The sequence below is a fragment of the Apodemus sylvaticus genome, chromosome 7 (assembly GCF_947179515.1).
Source record: "Apodemus sylvaticus chromosome 7, mApoSyl1.1, whole genome shotgun sequence".
NCBI classification, from domain to species: Eukaryota; Metazoa; Chordata; class Mammalia; order Rodentia; family Muridae; genus Apodemus; species Apodemus sylvaticus.
Window position 1 is genome coordinate 113501149 of NC_067478.1, and position 26950 is coordinate 113528098.

General features: G+C 42.9%; 2 protein-coding genes and 1 long non-coding RNA gene across 3 annotated transcripts in view; 2 read left to right on the plus strand and 1 right to left on the minus strand.

Moving 5' to 3' along the window:
* LOC127689388 (zinc finger protein 39-like) overlaps window positions 1–26950 on the plus strand; it is a 236606-nt gene that overhangs the window by 98212 nt on the left and 111444 nt on the right. The window lies entirely within an intron of this gene.
* The window catches only part of LOC127689387 (uncharacterized), a 488686-nt gene that overhangs the window by 23981 nt on the left and 437755 nt on the right, over window positions 1–26950 (plus strand). The gene's annotated exons all lie outside the window — the stretch shown is intronic.
* LOC127689393 (uncharacterized) lies at window positions 1370–8411 on the minus strand. Its single transcript, XR_007978901.1, has 4 exons — window positions 8314–8411; window positions 5066–5232; window positions 2358–2583; window positions 1370–1391 (listed from the first exon to the last, which is right to left on the minus strand). It is a non-coding gene; the product is annotated as an uncharacterized LOC127689393 (long non-coding RNA).

Below are 26950 nucleotides of genomic sequence, written 5' to 3' on the forward strand. Positions count from 1 at the left end.
TCTTGTTGTATAAGTCAAGCAGTGTTCTCTAAGGAAGCCTTGTTCCACAGGACCAGTGATTAACAGTCACTCTGTCTTCCTAGGTACTGAGAATGTCCCAGACATTAAACAGATATTTTGTAGAGATGAAGAGTTTGAACCTCATGATGAGGTAAGGTGACTTTTTTTGGCCAAAATAGAAATGTTACTGTCTGAATATCCTATTTCATTTGAGTTTGGCTCTCAAAACATGGTAGCATTGTTATGTATACTATGCTCTGTTTTCTGGAATGGTAGAACAGTCCCTTAACAATGAAGGCCTTATAGGAAGAGCTTTTGTGAATGGCACAGTGAGGTAAAGGATAGATGCTAGACCCATCCCTCCTATAAATGATGTTCTTCCTTGAACTAACTACCTTGTAGTTGATGACTGAATGGGAGTTAAAGATGCATCATTCATGAAAAAAATTGTCAGTTTGTCACAGATATATCTTATCATTTTTCCCATCTATTAATGTTAACAGTACCATGCCTTTTCAGTACCAAGGAAGAGAAATAAAGACATGTGCTTTCAAGTCACATGGAGTTACCCTCATTATGTCTTTGTTTCTGTCATTTCAGGGGTCCTGGGAAGAATATAAAAGCTGTAAGTATTGTTTAACTCATTAGTGAGAAAAAAATGTAAATGCTGAGTTAGGTTTGGCATCTCTCACTGGCTTCTCTTTGACAGGCCAACCAACTTGTTTCTGGAAACAAGCCAACCTGTTTTTTGTTTTTGTTTTTTTTTTTAAATTCTTCTAGATCTACTTTTATAGTCAAGTTTTTGCCTAGGTTTCTGTGAGTCTGTGTACACAAAGAATGCTGGTGTTTTTGTGCTTCAATATCTTGGGATTTTGAGTGTATATGACTGTGTGTGGTGGTGTGGTTTATGGGAGACAGTTCATATTCTCATATATGTTTTAATTGAAATTTATACTTTATTATCTAATTGGCCTCCATGGCATTTGTGCCTGGATAATGTTATCATCCTTGCTTCAGAAAGCAACCTATGAATCCCTGGTTCCCAAATTGTATGCAGAAAGAAAGTGAAAACATGAATCCATTCATGTCATGCAATGCTTCCTTGGTTGATCCTTGAATTCACTGAAGAAAACCTGGAAACATTAACATCAGGGCTGAGAGTGCAGCACGTAGTTCAGAGATGCTGCCCATCCATGAGGTGTCTGTTGTACAGTTACCTACATGAGTAAATTAAGATGTCACCACGGATGCTTGAAGGCATTCATGTGAAAAGTCCAAAGACTCCCCGCTGTAGCTGGTCATTTTACATAGTCCTTTGGAGTTAGAGCGATCATGAAGGACCCTCGGGTGGATATATCAGTAGGTTTTGGACTCATGTCTTAGAAGCTGACCTGAAACATAAAAATAATATTACAGAAGTGTTATAGTACACTTGATAATAGCACAGGGAGAAATAAGATTTTCTAAACTTGCTTGCCAATCACCAAGGAAAGATTTTGTTGAACAATCCTGTGCAATTCTGAAAAACACCTGTTGGTAACACAAATATAGTGTTAACAATTTACACATACTGAACTTTAAAACCTTTTATTTGTTTAAGTTAAATCATATAATATTTCTTTTTCTCTTTCTGACAATTCCCATGCCCCCTACCTTGTTCTTTCTCTCAAAGAGATGTCTTCTGAGTACCATTCATGTGTGTGTGTGTTTGTGTGTGTGTGTGTGTGTCCTGTTTGGTTTTAAAACACCAACTAATCAGCTCTGAAAACTTATACATATTGATAACACACAGTGTGGATCCTCTGGATTTATTTTGTATGTTTAAAGGGGTTTTACTTAAAAACAAGGATCCCAGGTATCATTTTGTTCTAGATTTCCCCCTTTCTTGAGCACTTTCTTTTACACTAGAGAATGAGTTCAAAGCAGTCCAAGCTATCTTCATATATTCATGTGCACATTGAAAATGTTCCCCGAGACTTTTATAATTGTCAGTTATTAACAACCTGACAGCTACTCTGTTTTATCCTAGATTTCCCAGGTGGTGTCCATGTGTCAGAATCAAGACATACCGTAAGAATACCTTTGCTTGTCTTCATAGAAATGCAGGTCTAATTGTATTCCATTTAGTGCTACTTTTTGAAAAAATGGTTTTCTCTGTGGAATTTAGAGAATTGTTTGTTTATTTGTCTGTACTACCAGTGGGTCTCCTGCTCTATGGTGTTATTGATATCACCATATTCATGAAAATTGAACCATACAAGTGGTTCCCTCAAAAATGACATTCCCTGCTCTATTAAGGATTGTGTACCTGCAATTTCAGGAAAGTCCCCTATGGGAAAGACTCTTTCAGTCTTTACCTGTGTCATTTTCAGCACCATAGGGCATAAATCTATTGCTCCCTAAATCTTCCAGAGAAAGCCAGATAGTGATGACATATATGATGTGGGCCAATTGTGACAATGCTTTCTTTTTTAAAATTGCAGATGACTTCCACCATGGTAGGGAGTTGTAAGTATCTGAAATCCTTCCCCTGTTCAGAATATACCTTAGTGCTTCATTTCTGAGAAACCTCTCTCCAGGTTCCTGTTGGGAAGAAGGACTGAAGGTTAAATGAGAGAAAATGATTCTGCCATAGAGGCTTCATTGAAAATCCCAAGAAGAACGGGGTTAATTTCATGTGAGCCTGTGTGGATTCATGTGGCACACTCTGTTCTGGTTTTTTTCAGATACAGCGCAGGCAGGAGACACAGATGTTGAAGAACAACATCAAGATCTTGATAGTAAAGAATCGTTTCCTGGTAAGTAATGGCACACCCTGTGGAGAGCAACAGGAAAGGATTCAAGAAGAATTGGGTTGTACATTCTGCTTGCCAGGCTGAAGCAATGGGAAAGGCATCAATGAAATGTAGATTTGTTTGATTCACCTTCCAGCCATCATGATAAATCATAGAAGCAAAGCACAACAAACCCTGCTGGCAGTTAAAGATGAACCAGGGGAGCAGGGGAAATGGCGTTTTAATCAAGAGCATTGACTGCTCTACCAGAGGACTGAGATTCTAATCTCAGCACCCCATATTGCTGCTCACAGCCATCTGTAACTCCAGTTCCAGGGTATCCGATGCCCTCCTCTGGTCTTGGTTGGCACTGCATGCATGTGTTACCCAGGCATTCATATGCAGGCAATACAGCTGAAATAAACTTAAAAATGAAAGCATTCCTCCTGCCTCCGTCACTGCCAAAGTCCCAAGCCTTTGATTGTAATTAATAGATCGCCTTGTGCATTGCTTGCCTGACATCTGGCATTCACTTCTGACTGCTGGTTTGTGCTAGAACTATCAGTGGACTACAGCTCTCTATAGTCACTGATATGAACCTGAGTACAAAGGTCATGAAGTGTGAGGCCAATAATGCAGAAAAAGGAAATCCTCTTCTGGCTGGTCCTGTGGGATTTATCACAGCACCTCCATGGCCCTCTCTCAACCGCTAAGTCTCTCTATAAAGGGCACTCTGTGGGTGGATGGCAGAGAGAGTGGTCTGGCCTCACTGCAGCACCTTCTGTAACAGTAGAGTCAAGGAGCCAGTAGAAGGCTGAGGCTAATCTGGTGTGAGCCAACGTGGCTATATCTTCTGTAGGCAGAAGTTAGTGAGCCACTCTGTTTCTGTTCTTATAGATGTGATGGAAGTACAAGAATGGGAACAAAGAAAAGTGTCAAGTACTTTATCTCCTGGTAGGTAACTGCATTCTCTGTCTATACTGTCATATGGGGAAGGTGTCAGTAGGGAGAAGGAAAGAGGGAAGGATGTATGTGAGCTCATTACCAGCCTGTGCTCTTCACACTAGACTGACCTGTGGGTCAATGGATCAAAGAACACATTGACACCTATATTGGAACCTCTGGCCTAGTATTTGACGGTGAATCCAGAACCCTGGTCCAGCTCTGATTTCCTTTTTAAACATTCCTACTTCAGAGGGGGCACATATGTTCCCAGGATTTCAAAGGCATGGCCATTTGTATTTTCTCTCCAGTATCTTTTCTGGCTTTATCTTCCTACCTGTGTCTGAACCTCTTTCCTACCTCACATCTCCTTGTGTTGTCCTCCTGTGTGTCACAACTTTCCTTAGAGTGCTCTGGGACTTTTGTGTTCATGTTTAGTATATTTCTTACCTGTCTCCTCTCATGTAGAGAAAGAATCAAAACGAATGAAAGGAGACTATATTCGCCCAAAGTCTTCTGTAAAACTCCTGCAGTGGGGTCAGGATTTTTCTTTATTGAGAAGTCTGTCTTTTTTTCTGTCTGTCTGTCTGTCTGTCTGTCTGTCTGTCTGTCTGTCTGTCTCTCCTGTATTCTCCTTTGGATGCATTGAATCTGCCTTGTGCAGCCTCAAGGACTCTTCTTTCTGATCAATGCATCTACAGAGATACAGGCGCCCAGCTCTTTGGCCACATTGTTTGACCCTGATTCAGTCTCTTACCCACAGCCTCTTTCCCAGCCTCTTCCCTATTTCCCGAGTAAACCAATGACTCTGCACTTTGTGTCCAGTAATCCATAAAACCCTTCTACCTTGTTGCTGATTCTGTTAACTGGGTTACACTGCCAACCTGATGTGACCTATCCATCTAATATGTGGTTCCCTGGATTCATTCCCATTTTGTGTCTCAGTTTATTCAGTTTTCCCCTGCCCTTGAAATTTGGCCTCACTTGAGTCCTGTACAAAGTTCATGGGACAGCCAAAGACCAAATAGGAAGTGTATACAATTGGACATTGCTTAGGTGCATGCCCAGTAAGACATAGTTGAGTCTTACCAGGTCATCTGGTTCATGCCTTCCCATGTGGAACAGTGGGGAAGGGTTTTTTTGCCTCACTGAGGAAAGCAGGGGAGCTGAACAGAGTGGGGAGAGGGATGCTGAGCACAGCACAGTCAGTAGCAAAGCTTTGTTTCCAATGGAAGAGGAGACCCAAGGGGAACATCCAGAAGTTACAGCCAACAAAATAACAATCAATAGAATTTTACCCAGACAATGTTGATATAAGAAAGATAGGCTATGAGTTTGAAATCACTCACCTAGTATGGTCAATTTGATCCTTGTGAGAAATATCCAAAAGCCAGCCAGTGGTGGTGCATGCCTTTAATCCCTGTACTTGTGGGTCAGAGGCTTGTGGATTTCTGTTTTCAAGGCCAGCCTGGTCTACAGAGTAAGTTCCAGGACAGCCAGTGCTACACAGAGAAACCTGTCTCATAAAACCAAAAAAAAAAAAAAAAAAAAAAGGAAAAAAAGGAAAAAAAAAAAGAAAAAAAGAAAAAAGAAAGAAATAAATAAATTTGTACCTAATTCATTTTTCATTTACTATTTTGAACCTGTTTGTATTATATTCCTAGCGATTGACACACTGTTTGTAAAGACATCAACATCCTCGGACGACAACCACATATCAATAAGAAGGAAAAGAGGAAGAAATGGAGGAGGCGCTAGTACTGATTAAAAGAATGAGTTTGGCAATGTTCCTTCTGTTTCTTTTATGTTGAATCGTTTGAAGAGTTTGGGCATTAGCTCTTCTTTGAAAATCTAGTGGTTTGAGGAGGGATGATATAGATGGTAAGCAGAGGGAAGGATTGTTGTCGGACTGAGTAGTTCTTGGGATTTGGACAGTAAACATAGAGTAATCATTCCCTTTAAATCTTAGATGTATTTTAGCTGATAATGTGATATTATTTTAACGTTAAGACACTGTAGTTCATCTACCATTGCAGATGGTAGAATCCATGATGCTACTTAGAAAGTATTTTCTAGTCTTGTTCATGGCAGCTCTGTGATCCAGACAGCAGGATGGTTCCCCAGAAGGCAGGGTATCTTTGTATTGAATCTTAGTTTGATGGATGAAAAGAGGAGGAGAGCTTCATAAAATGTTTATAAATGGAGTCCCTTTGGTTTTTATCTATGTCTGAGTATTCCTATGGAGTCCAGAATACAGTATCAAATAGCTGTTGTGATAGGTAATTGTGAACCATCCAATGTGACTACTTAGAACTGAACTCCAAGAGCAGCAAACACACTTAGTTACTAAGCCATCATTTCAGCACCTAGATATCCATCTTGGAGGCACACTTGATATTTTGATAGGATCTAGCCACAGATTCAGATAGGTTTAAATGTACTCTCACAGAATATCTCTGACACCATAGAGAAGAGGACAAATGTCTACAAGAGGAAGACATTATCCCAGAGCATCCTGTGTAGTATACCTGAACTCTGGAGGATGACCTTTGGTCAGATTCCTCTGGAAATTTCTCAGAATCCACTGGGTACCTTGGTAGTCTAAGATAGCCAACTTCAATGGTGCTTCTTCAAAGGCTGGGCTTGGTCCCTGGTGTGCACTCCAGATGCCCAGTCTTCAGACAAAGGTAATAAAGGCCATGGCTCTGCCACAGCATTGTGGGAACATGGTTCAGAGCCTCACACATGCAAGGGAAGCATTCTATCCAAGAACCACACCCTCATTCACAAAACCTCTTTGGAAAGTAGTTTTCATTGAAGGAACATAGGCATTTACCCGAAAGATTCAAATTGCATATTTTTATATTTTGAAAATATCTGCTTAGGCAGCAATTTACCAGTTACCATCATAGTCCATAATGGTCAGAACATTTTCAACATATTACAAAAAATGGTAAATATTTTACTTATTTTAAAATGTGATTTTGAGGCTAGAGAGATGGCTCAGTGGTTAAGAGCATTGACTGCTCTTCTGTAGGTCCCAAGTTCAAAACCCAGCAACTAAATGGTGGCTCACAACTATCTGTAATGAGATCTGCCACCCTCTGCTGGTGTGTCTGAAGACAACTACAGTGTACTTACATATAATAATAAATGAATCTTTTTTTAAAAAACATAAAACAAAAAAATCTACCTCAGTGAAGCCTGCCTGATGTGGGCATTTCTCCCCTGTAAATGAGTGGTAGTCCTTCACTGAATGAGTGCTACTATGTGAGTTTAGTCAAAGAAGTCACTCCATCAGGGACTGGAAACATTTAAAGTATTTTGAGAAATATCTGTTCTCTCTCTCTCTCTCTCTCTCTCTCTCTCTGTGTGTGTGTGTGTGTGTGTGTGTGTGCACGCGCGCGTGCGCACGCATGCGTGTTTTGGTCATATGCATATGACTTGCATACATGTGTCAATGTATGGAAAGGTCAGAGGTCAACTTCATATGTTTGTTGTTCCTTAGGAAACATCCATGTTTTAAATGAGATACTTTCTTACTGGCGAGGAGCTCCCAAGTAGGCTGGGATGGTTAACCCCAAGAGCCAGGCATCTGCCTGTCTCTACCTCCCCAGATCCTCCATTGAAGGATGCTGCTCTTGTGCAGCAAACACTTTACAGACTGAGCTGTCGTGCAGCTCTGCCTTACCTCAGCTGTAACATCTTCCTTACAGCCACTCTGCCAGAGGAAGCGTTTGTCCTTCCTTCAACCTCCTACCCTGGACACTTTAGACTGTCTCTGAGGTTTTCAGTCTGTCGACCATGTTTTCTGTGTGCCCTCCTGTGATGCTCACTGAAAAAAGGATGCAGCTGTCTCTCCCCCACTGTTTTGTCTCTGTTTCATTCACATATCTTTGGCATGAAGAATCTGTAGGGTTTCTATTTTAAAGATTTATTTTTCATTCATACAGTGTTCTGTATGCATGTATGCCTACACACCAGAAGAGGGCACCAGATCTCCTTATAGACAATTATGAACTGTCATATGGTTACTGGAAATTGAACTCAGGACTTCTTGAAGACAGGCTTAGCCCCTGAGCCATCTCTCCAGCCTGAATCTGTAGTTTTTTCGTTTTTTCTTTTTTCTTTTTTTCTTTTTTTTTTTTTTTACATTTTGAGATTTATGTAATCATTAATTCACACATATTTTACAATAAATAAACATATATGTATATTTCACATATATTAATAAATATTTTATATTTGTTTTATCTCTACATACATTATAAACATGTGTTTGTGTAAATATATATCTAAAATTTACTGCTATATAATTATACCTTAATATGATCATCTGTAATTTTGTCACTTTCTTAGATATCTAAACAGTCATGTGTATAAATAATAAAAATACTTTGCATTAATTCATATTTTAAAAAGTGGAAATACTAACTTTACAATAAATGCACATTAGTTTGATAACTATTTTCTCATTTTATTAGATATTTGCTTTATTTATGTTTCAAATGGTAACCTCTTACATTGTTACCCCTGCCAAAACTCCCTATCCCATTCCCCCTCCCCCTGGATACAACCCCTCCCCCACTTTCATTACCTGGCATTGCCCTACACTGGGGCATGGAGCCTTCACAGGACCAATGGTCTCTTCTCACTGATGTCTGAAATGGTCATCCTCTGCTACATATGCAGCTGGAGCCTTGGGTTCCTCCATGTGTACTCTTTTGTTGGTGGTTTAATCCCTGGGAGCTCTGAGGGGGTCTGGTTGGTTCAAATTGCTGTTCCTCCTATGGAGCTGCAAACTTCTTCAGCTCCTTGGGTTCTTTCTCTAGCTCCTCCCATAGCTCACAGCCAAGCAATAGACTGAGCATAGGGTCCCCAATGGAACCTGTAGTTTTTAAATGCCATGTTACTTTTGGTCTTTGTCTACTAAGAGAATGCTTTCAAAATGTATGAATATTTGCCACTGTATTTAGTGAGCAATGTTCCCCCCCCCCCCCCACCGCATGTATTAGCTCTAGAATTACCCCAGTTATCCTAGTAGGAGAGGAGCGAGCGACCAAAGGAACCATAACTGATTTAATGAGCCATTTGCAGTTTCACTGTATCAGCCGTGCATACTTAGACATGCATGGCTTAATCCTTGAGACAAGCATATGCTACTGGCAGGATCAACCAGGTAGGAAGCGCGAGCGAAGCCAGGACGGGGGCGGAGAGCGAGGAGTGGGGAGGGAGCGAGCGAGCGGGCGAGTGAGGGGATAGAGCCGGAGAGGGGCAAACAGACAGAGGGACTCACATGCATACTCGCGAAGCGGAGCCGAGCCAAGCTGGCAGAACGGGAGGGCAAGCGGCCCAAGACCCCACACACCCCAGAGAGCGGCCGAGGCACCCATCCGCAGGCGCACAAGCACCGGGCATACATACAAGGAGCGAGCGTGCACGTCGCCCCCCGGACACACAGGCTCTTCACTCCTCCACACCTCTTTCTCGTTCCCCTTTGGCATCGGGAGAGCCGGAAAGACGCCCACACCGGGCGCGGAGCAGGAAAGAGGACGGTGATCGCGGTGGGGCGCGGAGCAGGAAAGAGGACGGTGATCGCGGTGGGGCGGTAGCCGAAAGAGAAGCGACGGGCGACGGTCACCCACGGGAGCGCCGATCCAGCCCGCCCAACACCACCGGACTGACGGGGAGGGAAGGCGCGGAGCGGGCGGGCGGGCAAGAGGCGGCGGGGGCGGAACCGGGAAGCCCACCCGTCGCAACCCGAGGACGCCCGCCACGAGACGGACGCGCTCCGGACGCGATAAGCCAGGTGACCACTGGCCGCGCCGCGCAAACGCGCCAGCACGGATGCCGCGGAGCTCACGGGCGGGCGGAGCCCGCGGCGGGGCCCCCAGCACACGACAGCGAGGCGCGATGTGGGGGAACGGTGGGAAAAGACGCCCCTGACCCTCCGGGAGGGGGGTCGGAAGACCACGAGCAGGCGGGAGAGAACGCAGCAATGGGCGATGGACGGCGGGAGGCAGGACAGCGACCAGCCCCCGGCGAGAAGCGGAGGAGGGACGACCGACCGCGAACTCTTGGCCGCGTCGTCGCCTGAGTCGGAGGAGGAGGAGGGGAGGTCGCCGATGGACTCTGACCCCCGCCGAGAGCGGAACGAGGGGGGGAAGCCGAGCCCGCAGAGGAAGGCCGGCCCTCGGGGACAGGGGGGAAGACGTCGACCGGAGCCCCCCACCGCCACGCCGGGACACTGCGCGCGGGTTCATCACACTGCCCGGGCACCCCACCTTGGCGCCCTGGCAGTCCCCCAGCGCACCTCGCCACGGAGGACGGCAGGGCCCTGCATTCACCTAGGCCGACAGACCCACCACCGACGGGACGACAACCACTAGCCTCTTCTCCAATCCCTCGCCGGGGAACGTCCCCTTCGCACACATCCTCACACACTACGCAAGACCACGGCCACGGACGCGGGGGCCGGGACGCCCCTCCGAACCGCCGCGCCGGACGCGGCCGACCGCCGATCCCTCAAAACACGCCCGCCCCCAAGAGCGAGATCAACCCCGCAAGACACAGGCCCTCCTTAGCCCCAAGGAGGGGAGGGAGACTCCCGCGATCCCCCCCGTCCGTGGGATCGCCACCGAGGAAGCGGGGTCGAGGCGACCACCTCACAGTCCAAGAGCACATAGCACGCACCACGCGCGGCACGCCCGTATGGTGGTAGCAGGACCAAGAAGTGGACGCGGGGCGGGGCCGACGCACGCGACGGAAGGCACGGGGATGAACCCGAGACGAGTGGGACCGGATGCCCACCGCCACCCTTCCGCTTCCCGTCCCCGCAACGACCCTCGGTGGGAGGGGGTACCGCGCACGCGGGCGTGTGCACGGGGCCCTTCCCTGCCACCGACCACCACCGACTCTCAACAGCTCTGCACCAGCGGCGGGACGACAAGCTCTGCCCACGTGATCCCTCCCCAAAACTCGGAGCCGGGAGGCGCGGGCCGCTGTAGACGAGAGAGCAAACGCTGCGCGCAGAAAAGGCGGGTGGGTCGCAGGCGGGCATCTCGAGGGGACCATCCGGGAGGAACCACTCGAGGTCATAGCACACCCTTCCGAAGATAGCTAGAGAAGGAGACTTTCTCACCGAGGGCGGGACGGACCCAACGCGGCAAGCCCCGGGAACTGAGAGCTGCAAAGATGCAAGCACAGTGTCGGGAACAAGACCCACAGGCAGCAGGGTGCACGCGGGGGGGGGGGGGAGGGGGCTGCGGTATCCGTAAGGGTATTCTGAGCATCAGCGGACAGAGGAGACCTGCGACAGGACCCCCCCCCCCCCCAGGAGCCAGGCTTCGCAAAGCTCACCCGGAGAGCATAGAGTCCACTTCAAATTAAAGAGGCCAGTGCGCACACTGCACGGGAAGGGTGTGCACCGCAACGGACCAGCAGCCCTCCCCGGCTCGGAGAGAACTGGGTCACAAATGAAAACACGAACCGAGTGAGGCGCATCAGGACAACCAAAGCTGCCTGACACGTCCAGGAAGACCCCCCGCGAACCACAGCGGGAGGTGCGCGCAGGTCAGGGGCTCAGACCGGACAGCCGCACCCCTGCCTTCCCCACACCACCGACACCAGATGAGGAGAAGAGACGCAGGGCCCGCTGGCAGAATGAGAAGAGCGAGCAGTCGCCATTCGCCATGAATGTCAGTCCCTCGCCTGGCTCGGCTTAGGCCCCGGCCCCTAAGAGAACACAGGAGCACCACATGGATCCAAGGGGTGAGCAATGTTTTACAGCCCTTAAAGTTGACCTCAGGATGCGGAACACTGCTGATCAGGTGAGGTCGCCTTCATCATCTTCCTCTGTAGCTTCTCTAGCCATGTAGATGTCACAGTCAGAGTCATCACTGTGGGTGTGAGATGTGAAAGCCCTTGTGAACCAGAGAGGCACAAATCCTCACTTAGTGAAAATCTTTGTGATCATTTCATGTTTTTGAGCTGACTTCTTGGTAAAACATAAGTTTTTTCTTGTGAAGGTTGTTAACAGCTTGTTCCAGAAACAGAAACATCAGCAACTGTTGCTCATCTGTGAGTTTGTGATTGATGACTTCTCTTTAGCTTGCTGTTGTCTTGTCAGAATCTTTTAAAGACATTTGAGGTTGATGATTTCTCCTTTCTCCAAGGTAATGTAGATATCACATTCTAGGACGATGAACTCTATCCCGTATGGATGAAAATTCATGGTCAATAATAGCTGATAGTTCCATGTTCTGTGTGTCTAGTATGTGATATCTTCAGAAATGGGGTATTCAAGTTATAGAGGGGAATAGGGGGAGGGAAGAGCACTTATGGGACATTTGTGGTGTAGGAAGCCAGCAAAGGGGAAATCATTTGAAATGTAAATAAAATATATCAAATAATAAACAAACAAACAAACAAATAAATAAATAAATAAAAAGTCTTTAAAAATAGGGCAGAGGAATGTCTTCTTGGGCATCAGTGGGAGGAGCGGTCTTTGGTCAGGTAAAGGCTCAATAAAGGCCCCAACAAAGGGAAAAGGAGGGGGGAGAGTTGGGGCGAAGGCAAGAGTGTCTCAGGTAGAGGGGCATGTACATGGAGGCAGGGGGTGGGAGGAGGGGTAGGGAATTGTTGGGGAGGGGGCTTTTGGGAAGGGGGAAATTGGGAAAATTTTTACCATTGGCAATGTAAATGAAGAAGATACTCAATAAAAAAAAATTAAAAAAAGAAATTCTTAGACAAATGGATGGAATTAGAAAATATCATCCTGAGATAACCCAATCACAAAAGAGTATACATGGTATCCACTCACTAATAAGTGGATATTAGGCCAGAAGTTCAGAATACCCGAGATACAATTCACAGACCACATGAAGCTCAAGAAGAAGGAAGAACAAAGTGTGGATACTTCAGTCCTTCTTGGAAGGGGGAACAAAATACCCATGGGAGAGATATAGAGGAAACATGTGGAGTAGAGATGGAAGGAAAGGCCATCCAGAGACTGCCCTACCTGGGGATCCATCCCATATACAGTTACCACACCCAGACACTATTGCAGATGCCAACAAGTGCTTGCTGACAGGAGCCTGATATAGCTGTTTCCTGAGAAGCTCTGCCAGTGCCTGACAAATACGGAGGTGGGTGATCTCATGCAACCATTGGACTGATTACAAGGTCCCCAATGGAGGAGCTAGAGAAAAGACCAAAGGAGCTGAAGGAGCTTGCAACCCCATAGGAGGAACAAAAATATGAACCAACCAGTATCCCCAAGAGCTCCCAGGGACTAAACCACCAACCAAAGAGTACACATGGAGGGTGCACATGGAGGTACACCAACAAGAGTACCATGGCTCCAGCTGCATATGTAGCAGCAGATGGCCTTGCTGGACATCAAAGGGAGAAGAGGCCCTTGGTCCTGTGAAGGCTTGATTCCCCAGTGTAGGGGAATGTAAGGACAGGGAAGTGGGAGTGGGTGGGTTGGTGAGCAAAGAGAGGGGGAATGGTATAGGATGTTTTCAGAGGATAAACCAAGAAAGGGGATAACATTTGAAGTATAAATAAAGAAAATATCTAATAATTAAAAAAAGAAAAAGAAAAAGCAAGAAAATAATCTTCTTTTAACTCACCCAAAAGATGATAACCACACAAACATAAAAATCACATCAAAAACAGCAGCAAGCAACAATCACTATTCCTTAATATCTCTTAACATCAGTGTAGTCAATTCCCCAATAAAAAAGACATAGACTAACAGGCTGGATTCATAAACAAGACCCAACATTTTCCTGCAGACAGGAAACGCATCTCAGTGTCAAAGATAAACACTACCTAAGTGTAAAAGGCTGGAAAACAGTTCTCCAAGCAAATGGTTGAGGGAAACAAGCTGGAGTGGCCATTCTAATATCAGATAAAATAGACTTTCAGCCAAAAGTCATCAAAAAAAGATACAGAAGGTGACTTTATATTCACCAGAGGAAGAATCTACAAAGAAGAACTCTCAATTTTGGACACCTATACCCCAAATACAAGGGCACCTGCATTCGTAAAGGAAACCTTACTAAAGCTTAAAGCACACATTGCACCACACACAATAATTGTGGGGAATTAAACACCCCACTCTCTTCAATGGACAGGTCAGGGAAGCACAACCAAAATGGAGTCACAGTTAAACTAACAGAAGCTTTGGACCAAATGGATTTAGTAGATGTCTATAGAACATTTCATACTTAATCAAAAGAATATACCTTCTACTCAGCATCTCATGGTACCTTCTTCAAAATAGACCATATAATTGTTCACAAAACAGACCTCAACAGATATAAGAAAATCAAAATAAGTCCATGCCTCCTATCAGATCACTAAGGAATAAGGGTGGTCTTCAATAGCAACAAAAACAACAGAAAGGCCACATACACAAGAAAACTGAACAATTCTCTACTCAATGGTAGCTTGGTCAAGGAAGAAATAAGGAAAAAATAAAAGACTTTTTAGAATTTAATGAAAATAAAGGCACAACATACCCAAATTTATGGGATAGAATGAAAGCAGTCCTAAGAAGAAAACTCATAGCTCTGAGTGCCTACAAAAAGAAGCTGGACAGAGCATACACTAGCAGTTTAACAGAACACCTGAATGCTTTAGAACAAAAAGAAGCTAATACACCCAAGATGAGTAGAAGGCAGAAAATCATGAAACTCGGGGCTGAAATCAACCAAGTTGAAACAAAAAGAACTATACAAAGAATCAACAAAAGTAGGAGCTGGTTCTTTGAGAAAATCAACAAGATAGATAAACCTTTAGCCAGACTAACCAGAGGGCACAGAGACAGTACCCAAATTAACAAAATCAGAAATGAAAAGGGTGAAATAACAACAGAAAGTGAGGAAATCCAAAAAATTATCATATATCCTACTAGAAAAGCCTAACTTAGCAAAACTGGAACATCTGGATGAAATGGACAATTTCCTAGACAGACACCAACTACCAAAATTTAATCAGGATCTGATAGACCATCTAAATGGTCCCATAACCCCTAAAGAATAGAACTGGTCATTGACAGTCTCCCAACCAAAAGAAGCACAGGACCAGATGGATTTAGTGCAGAATTCTATCAGACATTCAAAGGAGACCTAATGCCAATACCCTTCAAACTATTCCACAAAATAGAAACAGAAGGAACATTTCCCAACTCTGATACCAAAACCACACAAAGATCCAACAGAAAAGAAAACCTTAGACCAATATCCCTTATGAATAGTGATGAAAAACACTCAGTAAAAGTTTGGCCAAATTGAACCCAAAAACACATCAAAATGATCATCCACCATGATCAGGTAGGCTTCATCCCAGGGATTCAGGGATGGTTCAATATACAAAATCCATCAATGTAATCCACTACATAAACAAACTCAAAGAAAAAAAAAACACATGGTCACTTCATTAGGTGCTGAAAATGCATTTGATAAAATTCAGCACCCTTTCATGCTAAAGGTCTTGTAAAGAACAGGAATTCAAGGCCCATACCTAAACATAACAAAAGCAATATACAGCAAAACAGTAGCCTACATCAAACTGAATGGAGAGAACTTGAAACAATCCCACCTAAAATCAGGGACTAGACAAGGCTGCCCTCTCTCAAGGTCTAGCCAGAGCAATTAGATAACAAAAGGAGGTCAAAGGATACGAATTGGAAAAGAAGAAGTCAAACTATCACTATTTGCAGATGATATGATAGTATACGTAAGTGATCCCCTCCAAAAAACCTCCAACAGAGAACTCCTGCAGCTGATAAACAACTTCAGCAATGTGGCTGGATATAAAATTAACTCAAGCAAATCAGTAGCCTTTATATACTCAAAGGACAAACAGGCTGAGAAAGAAATTAGGGAAATAACACCCTTCACAATAACCATTAAAAAAATTTAAAGTATCTTGGTGTGACTCTAACCAGACAAGTGATAGATGTGTATGACAGGAACTTCAACTCTTTGAAGAAAGAAATCGAAGAAGACCTCAGAAGATGAAAAAATCTTCCATGTTCTTGGATTGGCAGGATTAATATAGTAAAAATGTCCATCTTACCAGAAGCAATCTACAGATTCAATGCAATCCCCATCAAAATCCAAACTAAGTCTTTCATAGAATTAGAAAGAGCAATTCTCAAATTCATCTGGATAACAAAAAACCCAGGATAGCTAAAACTATTCTCAACGGTAAAAGGACTTCTCCGGGAATCAGTATCCTTGACCTCAAGCAGTACTACAGAGCAATAGTGTTAAAAAACTGCATGGTATTGGTACAGTGACAGGCAGGTAGATCAATGGAATAGAGCTGAAGACCCAGAAATGAACCCATAGTCCTATGGTCCCTTGATGTTCCTTCAATAAAGGAGCTAAAACCATCCAATGGAAAAAAGATAGCATTTTCAACAAATGGTGCTGATTCAACTGGAGGTCAGCATGCAGAAGAATGCAAAAAACGATCCATTCCTGTCTCCTCCTAGTAAGCTTAACTCCAAGTGGATCAGTCTCCTATCTCCTTATAAGCTCTTTCCCATATCCATCTCCAGTATCTTCCTCCTGATCAGTACCACCTTGACTCTGGTCTCTGTCCCTAGTAATACATGGAATCTTGGGATTCTTTAGCATCTGTCATCTGTTGAGGGTGGGGTAGGGGGAGGGAGGGAGGGAAGGAGAGAGGGGGGGGGAAGAAAGGGAAGGGAAGGAAAAGGAATGGAAGGGAAGAGAGGGGAGGGGAAGGGAAGAGAAGGGAAGAGAAGGGAAGCAAAGGGAAGTTAAGGGAAGGGAAGGGAAAAAAAGTAAAGCAAAGTGAAGAGAAGAAAAGAGAAGAGAACAGGAGAGGAGAGGAGAGGAGAGATAGTAATCCAAATACAATAGCCTGGTGTAGTGGCACACACCACTCATCCCAGCACTTGGGAGGGAGAGACAGGTGGATCTCTGAGTTCAAGGCCATCCTGGTATACAGAGTAAGTTCCAGGAGTGCAACACAGAGAAACCCTGCCTTGAAAGTCCAATATGAAAAGAAAAGAGAGCTGGGCAGTGGTGGGGCATGGCTTTAATTCCAACACTTGCGAGGCAGAGGCATGCTGATTTCGGAACTTGAGGCCTGCCTAGAATACAGAGTGAGTTCAGGGAAGCTAGGGCTATACAGAGAAACCCTGTCTTGAAAAACCCAAAATGAAAGAAAGAATTAAAAAAAACCAAGAACAGAAAGAAAATGTGTCTCTTTTGCTATTATTTTAAATTGTGCTTTCTGTTGACATACAAAAAGATATCTTTCATTGTGATTTTGTTTTTGTTTTTGTTTTTGTTTGTTTTTCATGCCCCATTCCCCCACTGTCCTTCCTCAGGATGCCTTATCTTGTTGGACATTCTATCTCCCAAATTGTCTACCATTCTGGGGCTAGGGACATGTCTTAGTAGGTCAAAGTGCTTGTCAGGAGGAGGTTTTGGATCTGTCTCTGAAGTCTTGTAAAAAATTCATATATAGTACCATGCACCTATAAGCCCCTGCACTCCTGCTGGGATCTGGGACCTGGAGGTAGGAGAGAGGCTAGCTAGACTGGAGCTAGCCTGCACTGGAAACAAGACACTTTAGCTTAACAAGGTGGAAGGCAAAAACAAAATCTGAAAATTGCCCTCTGTCCTCCATATATGTGCCATGGAACAAGTATGTCTGCACATGCATTTGTGTGCATGCACTCATGCCCCCCACAAATAAAGTTCCCCACTCAGCTTTTATGTCATATGTTCTCCATTCTCTTTAGATTCACTCTCTTCCCTTTATAAAATCTTCTTCCCCTATCACAGTTGACTTTGTACTTTCATATTTTACACATATATGAAAAAAATTGTAAGGAGTTATTTTTAAATTTGGGAAAATTTAATTTTCCCCAAAATTAAATTATTAAATAATTTTTATTTATATAAATGAGATTTTTATTTCATTTATATAAATAAAAATTTATATAAATGAAATAAAATTTTCATTTATATAAATGAGATTATTTAATTTTTATTTATATAAATGAGATTTTTCTGCTTTTATTATTTAATTTTTATTTATTTAATTTTTATTTATATAAATGAGATTTTTCTGCTTTTATGTATATATAGCACATATATGCCTTGTGTCTGTGGAGGTCAGAAGAGGGTGTTGGATTCCCCCTTGAACTGGGATTACAAACAGTTATAAGTTACCATGTAGGTGATGTTCCCATGATGGTTCTTTTGGAAGAGGATTCAGTGTTCTTGACTGCAACCCATCTCTTTAACCCCAGAGTTTTTTTCGTGTGTCTTCAGGCAGCAGCACTGCACATTCATGCAGGGCACCTCCATCCAAGAGATGCTTGATTTAAAAGTGATGGATTTGGGTGTGGGGCAGACAAGGGGTAGGCATGTGATGGTTAATCTGTACTGTCATTTCAAATGGATTTTAAGTCTTGTAGCAGATGACATGTCTGAGGTGTGAAGACAGGAGATGACTTTGTGTGAAAACCCTTTATGGTCGGAGGGTCCAGACTGAGTAAGATGGCATAAAGAGAAAGAGCATTGGCCTTTCCTTTTCTATACTTACTTATGTGCGCAGATGTTAGCAAGAAGCCTTATATACCTACTGGACTAGTCAATATTGCTCCTCTTTACGTTTTCCCTAATACAGATGGGTTGTGTCCTCAAATTATCAGTCAAAGTAAACCTCCTTTTTCTTAAAAAATGGGGATGGAAGGGAACCAGACACAGGTGACCAAAAGAAAAGAAAAGGCGAATAGAAAAACACAAACAAACAAACAAGATAATGAAAGCTTTAAAAAGCCAATAAAGTAAAAATACCACTGAAATTACAGTTAAAAAATAAGATGAACAAAGGGAATGTACAAGAAGGGGGAGAAGAAAAACAGAAAAACCTTAAATGTGGAAGTGTTTTCTTTCTGGGAGCTGGGGCGGGTGGCTGAATCTGTTGACTTTGGTCTTTCTGGGTCTGAGCCTATGCAGGGCAAGAATATATGATGTCTGCCAGAATGGCCTTCACTTCATAATTTCCCTTGTTTGAGCACCAGGGTTCTCTGCTAACCACTCTTAGTTTTACAGTGTGTGAGTTGAACAAGTTCTCCTGCCCTTTTGAGTGGGAAGGCAGCCACATTTCCTGCCCTCAGGATGGCTAATGTCCTCCCTGGAGGGCATCTCCTAAACGTGTTGGGAGAGAGGAGAGCAAATGCAGCACTGAGATCTGACCAAGTGTACTTGTCTTGGTACTTTCAGAAGTCACTAATCTTTAATCGCCCTGTTGAAGCAGTGAATAGCTTTGGCTGTTAAGTATTCTGGAGCTTCAGAATTTCTGGACTCCATAAGCATGAATCTCAGACAGAATGCTATCTCCAGTATTTGATGCACCCATTGACCTCATTGTTTGGAGTTTTTCTGTTGATGAGGTCAGTTCCTGGCCACAGAGTGACCCTAGGTCTGTCTTTCCTGCTATACTTCACTGACAGAGCTCAGCCTCCTGCTGTATGTAGTTTGGGTTTGCCAATGTCTAGCTTCCCTGTTCTTTATAGCCGTTCCTCAGGCTGTTTCTTACCCAGGGGTCTGTGGGAGGTTAATTTAGGTGTCCTGCCTTGTGATTCTTCTCTGTTCAGGGGTTCAGGTAAGTTAGTTTTAAAGAATAAAGTCCTTGTGAGGATGGCACCTGGTTAATACCCTCTCAGTTACATGGAGTGAGTGAGAATCCTGTTCTCTGCTAATCTATCCTGCTATAGGAATCACCAAAACTTCCAACTCAATTTAAACTTCCATTTCATATCCCCTTTTGTATATAATGCAATTATATAAATGCCAATTTATTAATTTATTTATTTTATTTTTATTTATATACAGAGAATCCGTGTCTTAAAAAACCCAACCCCCCCCCCCCCCAAAACAAAAGAGCAGGATAAATGGGTCTTCAGGTTTCCAATTTATTGAGGAACGGCCAATTCCTTTCCAGAATGGTTGTACCTGTTTGAAATCCCACCATCAGTGGAGGAGTGTCCCTCTTTCTCCATATCCTCACCCAACATATGCTGTCACCTGGTATGCAGGTATTGTCTTCAGCAATAGGGCAATACCATCAGAATTGCCCGGGTTTTTTGGTGGCTTCCATGGGACCTCTTTAGCCAACAACTTGATTGGATGTAAGCCATTCCCACTACTGGAAGCTTCATTTGGTGATAAGAGATATCTAGCTATTTGAGGATTTCATTTAGATATCCTTCGTATATGTATATATGTTATGAAGCTTCTACTGTATTAGGTTCCCATATGACAACTCAAATGGCTCTTCATTTTAGCTGTCCTTCCCCAAATTTTCTCCCTCACCATTCCCATTTGATGTTCCCATTCCAAGACCTTTACTCCATCTATTTATAACTACCTTTTCTATTTCTCCTTCCTATGGAGATCCCTCCCAACTTTCTAGTCCCTTACTCTCTATATAACCTCTCTGGTTATATGGATTGTAGCTTGCTTATCAAACACTTAATGGCTGACATCCACATAGAAGTGAAAACATACAATATTTGTCTTCTTGAGTCTGTGTTACCTCACTCAAGATGAACTTTTTCTAGCTCCATTTATTTATGCATTTCATAAATATCACAGTAAATACATAATAAGTATGGCAAATTTTATGATTTCATAGTCCATTTCATAAATATACTATATATTTCTTTACCCATTTCTCTATCCAATGATGAACACCTAGGCTATTTTTAATTTATAATATTCTGAATTAAGCAGTGGAGCAAGTCTCCTTGTAGTAGGATGAAGCATCTTTTGGGTAAATGCCCAAGTGGTATAGCTGGATATTGAGGTAGGTCAAGTCCTGGCTTCCTGAGGAACCATCACACTGATTTCCACAGTGGCTGTAGAAGTTTGTACTTCCACCATCAATGGAAGATTGTTCCCTTTATTCAAAATCCTTGCTTGCATGAGCTATCCTTTGTTTTATTGATCTTGGCTGTTCTGATCTGTGCAAGATGAACTCTCAAAGTAATTTTGATTTTAGTTTTCTTGATGACAAAGGCTGTTGAGCTTTCCTTTAAGTGTTTTTCAGCCTTTTGTGTTTCCTCTATTGAGAATTCTGTTTAGATCTGAACCTGATGTTTATAATTGGGTAATTTGTTTTCTTGATTTTCAGTTCTTTGAGTTTTTTTTGTATATTTTAGATATTAGTCCTTTGTTGAATGGTAATTGGTAAAGAAAAAATTCTTTTCCCATTCTGTAACCTGGTGCTTTGTCTGAATGATGGTGTCCTTTGCAATGTAGAAGTTGCTCAGTTTTATGGAATCCCATTTATTAATTGTTGTTCTTATTGGATATGCTATTGGTGATCTATCTGTTCAGAAAATATTTTTCTGGGCCAATGTTTTCAAGACTATTCTCCACCTTCTCTGAAGACCATACAAATGTCCAAACACTATAGGCAGTTGATTTTTGATAAAGAAACCAGAAGTACACACTGGCAAAAAGACAGCATCTTCCAAAACTAGTGCTGGTTAAACTGGATGGCTGCATGCAGAAGAATGCAAATAGACACACACTCATCACCTGGCACAAAATTCAACTCCAAATGGATCAGTGACCTCAGCACAGCACCAGATATGCTGAACCTGATAGAAGAGCCTTGGGCTTCATAAGAATAGCATGGGATACCACAGAATGCACATGGGAAGGGAGTCATAAGAATGTGTTTCTGAATTCAGTCTTGGCTGTTTTCCAATGTCACTTTCCTTATCTGCCACTGCCTACAGAATAGCTACTTCTTCCTGACATTACTAACAGACTTTGTCTGTCAGACACAATTCACTCCTTGAAGGTGTGTGATGCTCTTTGGATATATTTCTGGCCACAACAGGGACACAGCTACAGTGATGTTTAGGGTCAACAGGTTCAAAATCCCTAAGTCCAGATCCCTTTCATCCTGCTATTGGCATCTATGGAGGTGAAACACAGTAACTGACAAGAGGAAAAGAGCCTTTACCAGAACCAAACACTGCGCATCAGCCCCACCTTAGCATGAAACTAGTGATCCATATAACCCAAGTCACACTGCACACCAGTGCTCACACTGCAGCTTGAGTGGGTCTTTTCCATCATTTTCATTTTAATTAAAACTTTGAAAGACTTATTTTTTGAGTGTAAGTGTTTTGCCTGCATGCATCCATGTGGATCACGTCAATGCTTAGTATTGAGGAGGTTAGAAAAAGGAACTGGATTCCCTTGAACTGGAGTTAAAGATGGTTGTGACCCACCATGTGGATGCTGGAAACTGAATCTGGGTCTTTGGAATGACAAGTGCTATTAACCACAGAGTTTGCTCTTTAGCCCTCCTTTTCAAACTTTATGCAGTCATTGGTCATTAAGCTCTTATTATGTACACATGAAATAATAAATGTTAGGGCTGAGTGTTGTGGTGCATGGCAGATCTCTTAGTTTCAGGCTAGCCTGGTCTACAGAGAGAGATCCAGGTCATCCAGGGCTTCACAGAGAAACCCAGTTTCAAAATCAAATCAAAACTAAACAAAACAAAGAGACAATGCCTGCTAAAGAGACATGAGACTTCTGAGTTCCATGGTGCTAGGATGTGACTTCTGGAGCCCCAGGTAGTTCAAAAGATCTTCACCACATCCAAGAGCAAAGGAAGGATGCTGTTTGAGAGACTTAGTAGGAGAAAGGAGTAGAGTCATTGGATTTTTCTTCATCAACCATGCTGTACTTGCATTACGCTGATGGTTTCTCCCTTTATATTTTTTTGTTTTTAGCCTTTCCCATCTGTAGAAAGTTTTTTTAAAATATAGATTCTCTCGCCAAATTCAGCATGAGAAAGTTGTATATTGTGTGTGTGTGTGTGTGTGTGTGTGTGTGTGTGTGTGTATGTGTGTGTTAGGTGTGTTCTAGGAGTTTCTCCATAAATTTAAACATTTCATCTGCAACGGAAGCTCTGTAAGACAAATGTGTAAATAACTCAAAATAGTTTCAGGAAGTCCCTGAAACATATCATATTCACCAGACCCCCTTCCTCCCAAAGTAAACAATAAAAACTACTGAGAGTAAATCTCAGATACGCCAAGCTGAAAGAAGATTGAAAGCAGACCAGCTGTCTGGAAGAAGCAGAAAACCTCAGAGTTGCCTGGAAGACGTTTAGACCAAATGAGTCATCTGGAAGGGACACTCTGGATCTTGTCGAGCTGCCTGCAGGCTGCACAGTCAACTCCAGGTTCCTAGCTCTTGGAAACTGTCATCCAGCCTGGGTGGTTTTTGAGTCATTTCTTTTCCTGTTACTAACCTCTCACTCATATTCCTGTATGCAATCCTCAATAAGACTCATTGATTCATCAAGTTGAACTTAGATGTGACCTGTACTTTAGTATGTCATGGGCTCCCTCTCTGGGATAAATAGACATGTATTGTGTATCCTCAGGAAAAGTCATGTCACTTAACAGTAGGCATCCCACATTTGCCATTTTCTGATGATGCCAAAGGTAGGATGTATGCTTTTTTGCTCAGAGGATGGAGTTAATAGTTGAAATGAGTCAACCAGTTCAGACTAGCTAATGATAGTCCTAAGCAGGGAATGGATGGGTTCAGAGATTTGGATATTCTCCTGTGGATAGCAGGGATTATAATGGCTAGCCTGAACTATTTGTTACGTGTGTAAACTGGACCTAAGTTTCTTCTTGAACCCACTAATTTCTTCTCTTCTCTTTGACAACTTCAGGTTGTAACAACTACCTAAACAGTGTGAATGCAAGCCCAGGACTCTTAGGAGTCAGATCTAGCCTGATTCTATTTGCAGCAGTTTGTAAAGGTGTCCATGATTCTCATCCTGAGGCTACACATTGTACAAGGTTGCTCCCAGGTCCTGTAGTTGTCTCACAAGGCCCAGGAGTGTAAGTGCCAGAGAGAAAACAGGGTGGGAAGGGCTGATTCTCTCAAAGGGAGGAGTATTACATTTCTCACTTAGGCTTCTTCTAGTTTGGTTTTTGTCGTTGGATAAACATTATGGCTAAAAGCAAATCTGAGGAGGAAAAGTATTAATTTTCTCACAAGTTTCAGTCCAACTAAAGGCAGAGAAGGTAGGAACTTAAGGCAGACAGAAACCAGGAAACTGGAACTGAAGCAGAGACCTCAGAGGACTGCTGCTTGCTGGCTTGTGTCCAGGGTTACATTCATGTATTTTCCTCATATTGCCCAGGCCCATCTGACCAGGAATAGAGCTCCTCACTGTGGACTAGACCCTCTTACATTAATTGGCTCAGAGAAAATGCCCACAGGCAGGCACACAGGGCAGTTTGATTGAGGCCCTTCCTCAGTTCAGCATCTCTCTTCCCAGGTGCATCAAAATGACAATCAATGTTAATTAACCATGACACCTCTGTTTAGAGTTTATGCCACAGGCTGCTTGATATATATGCTCCAAATTTGCTCATAAGTTAGTTGTTTTTATTCTGCTGGTAAGTGAGGCTGTTTTATTTATTTTTTTCATTTTCACATTCATTGGAAACAGTTTCTTTTTCATACACTATATCCTGATTATATTTTCCTCCCTCTACCCCTCCCTCCAGTTTCTGTCCTCCTCCCCCTTCTGCTCCCCTTCCTTTTTGTATCTCATTAGACAAAAAAGCAGGTTTCTAAGAGATAACAGCCAAATATGACAAAATAAGGTATAATAAGATAAAGCAAAAGCTATCATATTGACTTTAGACACCGCAACCCAACAAGAGGAAATCCCAAGAGTAGGCCAAGAGTCAGAGACCCACTTGTTCTCACACTCAGGAGTTTCATAGAAATACTAGGCTGAAAGCTGTAATATATGTGCAGAAGACCTGGTGCAGACCTCTGTCGACCCTGTGCTTGCTGCTGCAATGTTGATGAGCTCCTTGCTTAGTTGATTCAGAGGGCCTTGTTCTCCTGGTGTCCTCCATTCCTTCTGACACTAACACTCTTTCTGCTTCCTCTTCTGTGAGTTCGATGAGATCTGGGAGGGGGGGGATTGATAGAGACCTCCCTTTTGGCCTCTCTCTCCCTGTAATGCCTGCCTGTGGATCTCTGCATCTGTTCCCATCTGCTGCCAGAGGAAGCTTCTCTGGTGATAACTGAATAAGGCACCTTTCTATAGGCAAAGCAGGCTATCATTCAGAATCTTTTTATTGATATTTTATTTTGTTAGAGTAGTAGTATTTGGTTTTACCCTAAGTATCTGGCTATCTTGCTTCTAATTCTTGGTTCCCTAAGCCATATTGGGTATGGGTTCCTTCCCTTGGAGTAGGCTTTAAGCCAAATCAGACATTGGCTGGCTACTCCCACCAGTTCTGTGCCACCATCACCCTAGCACATTTTGCAGGCAGGACAGATTGTAGGTCATAGGTTTTTGTTGCTGCGTTGATGTTTACATTCTTTTTTGGTAGCCTACAGAGTATACCTTCCATACCAAAGAAACTAGAACATAGGGATGAAGGCTCCACGTAGGCCCCAGTTTGACTTCTCCATGTTTAGTGGTTGCATGGGTGTTTTCCTCAGCAATGACAGCCCACTGTTAATGCAGAGAGCCTTTTTGTCTTAGCATCAACCTGGATTGTTTGGAGATTTCTGTGGGACTCCCTTGGCCAACAACTCAAATGAATGCAACCTAGTCCCAGTACTGGGAGCCTTGTTGCATGACGAGATATTTCCAGCTAGGACACCATCTCCCTTATTATTAGGAGACCTCTTTAGGTTTACCTTCATATATTTTAGGAAGTTCGCTTTACCAGGTTTCCATATCATTCCTAAAATGCCCCTCCATTCTGTCTCTCCCCGAATCCTCTTCCTCTACCCCATCTCTGTTACCCCTCCCCACTGACCACCCTGCTCCTGTTCCCACCTGTGCTAGTTCATCCATAATATGCATTCTATCTCCCCCTCCCAGGGAGATCCATGTGCCCGCCCCAGACCCTTCCTCTGAGTGAGGCTAGTTTATGATTAGAATGTGTGACTGCCATGTGCTTTCCTGGTGTGGATTGCTCTTTCTTTACCCATCCTCCTAGCTCACTTCACCTCCTTTATGTTCTGACCTAACCATTACCTCCTCAGTGTGGGTTTCTTTGACCACCTTACTTAAAATTGCAGTTCTAATCCTGCAGTCCCCACTCACCACTCTCATCATCTAGATATTGAGGTTTTTTGTTTCCCTTAGTGGAACTTAGGCCTTTTGAGACCAGGAACTTACACTTGTTTTCTTCAAGGTTTGACTAGAGGGAGGAGATGCCTAATAATTTGATCAAATGATGTCTGAATACATATATTTTGGTTAGTAATTTACAGTGTCTCATAGAGTCCAAAGGATATCTATCTATCTATCTATCTATCTATCTATCTATCTATCTATCTATCTATCTCACTTACATTATATTTATGTATATATATATATATATATCCATATCACTTAGTTTCCTTTGGACTATTTATAGTCACAATTGGCTAGAAATAGTTAAAAAAAACTATGTTAAAAAATGAGGTAGAAGCCTCCTTACTAAGTTGACATGAAGATCAGTACTCAGTCTTACAGTGAAAGAGATTTAGATTTATCTAAAATGGTTATAGAGTGCCCTCTGGTGAGGCTCCCAGAGAATAGACTGTAGGAATGTTTTAATGAGGTCAGCAATACTGCAGCAGTGCAGCTGGGGGATGAGGCTCTGTGGTAGAGTGCTTGACTAACATGCATGAAATCAATTTCTCAGCAGTAGCAAAAAGAGAATAATATACTTTTAGGTGTCAAAGGTTCATACAGGACCCATGGCATGGTGGGTAAGGGCACCCAAGCTTGGCAAACTTGAGACAGTACTTGCTGTATTATGAACTTCAGGCATGTGCCTTCCCCATAATAAATTCCAAATATTTCAAATATTTCCACATGATAGTGCCAGATGCTACAGTATGGCACTTAGTGAAAGTCAAACTTTTGGGTCACATGGCCCCAAATGAGTTTTTGAATCTGGACATAGTCACATTCCATGCATATTTTAATCTCTATCTCTATCTCTATCTCTATCTCTATCTCTATCTCTATCTCTATCTCTATTTCTCTCTCTCTCTCTCTCTCTCTCTCTCTCTCTCTCTCTATATATATATATATATATATATATATATATATATATATATATATATATAATAGGAACGGCTATACAAAACTAC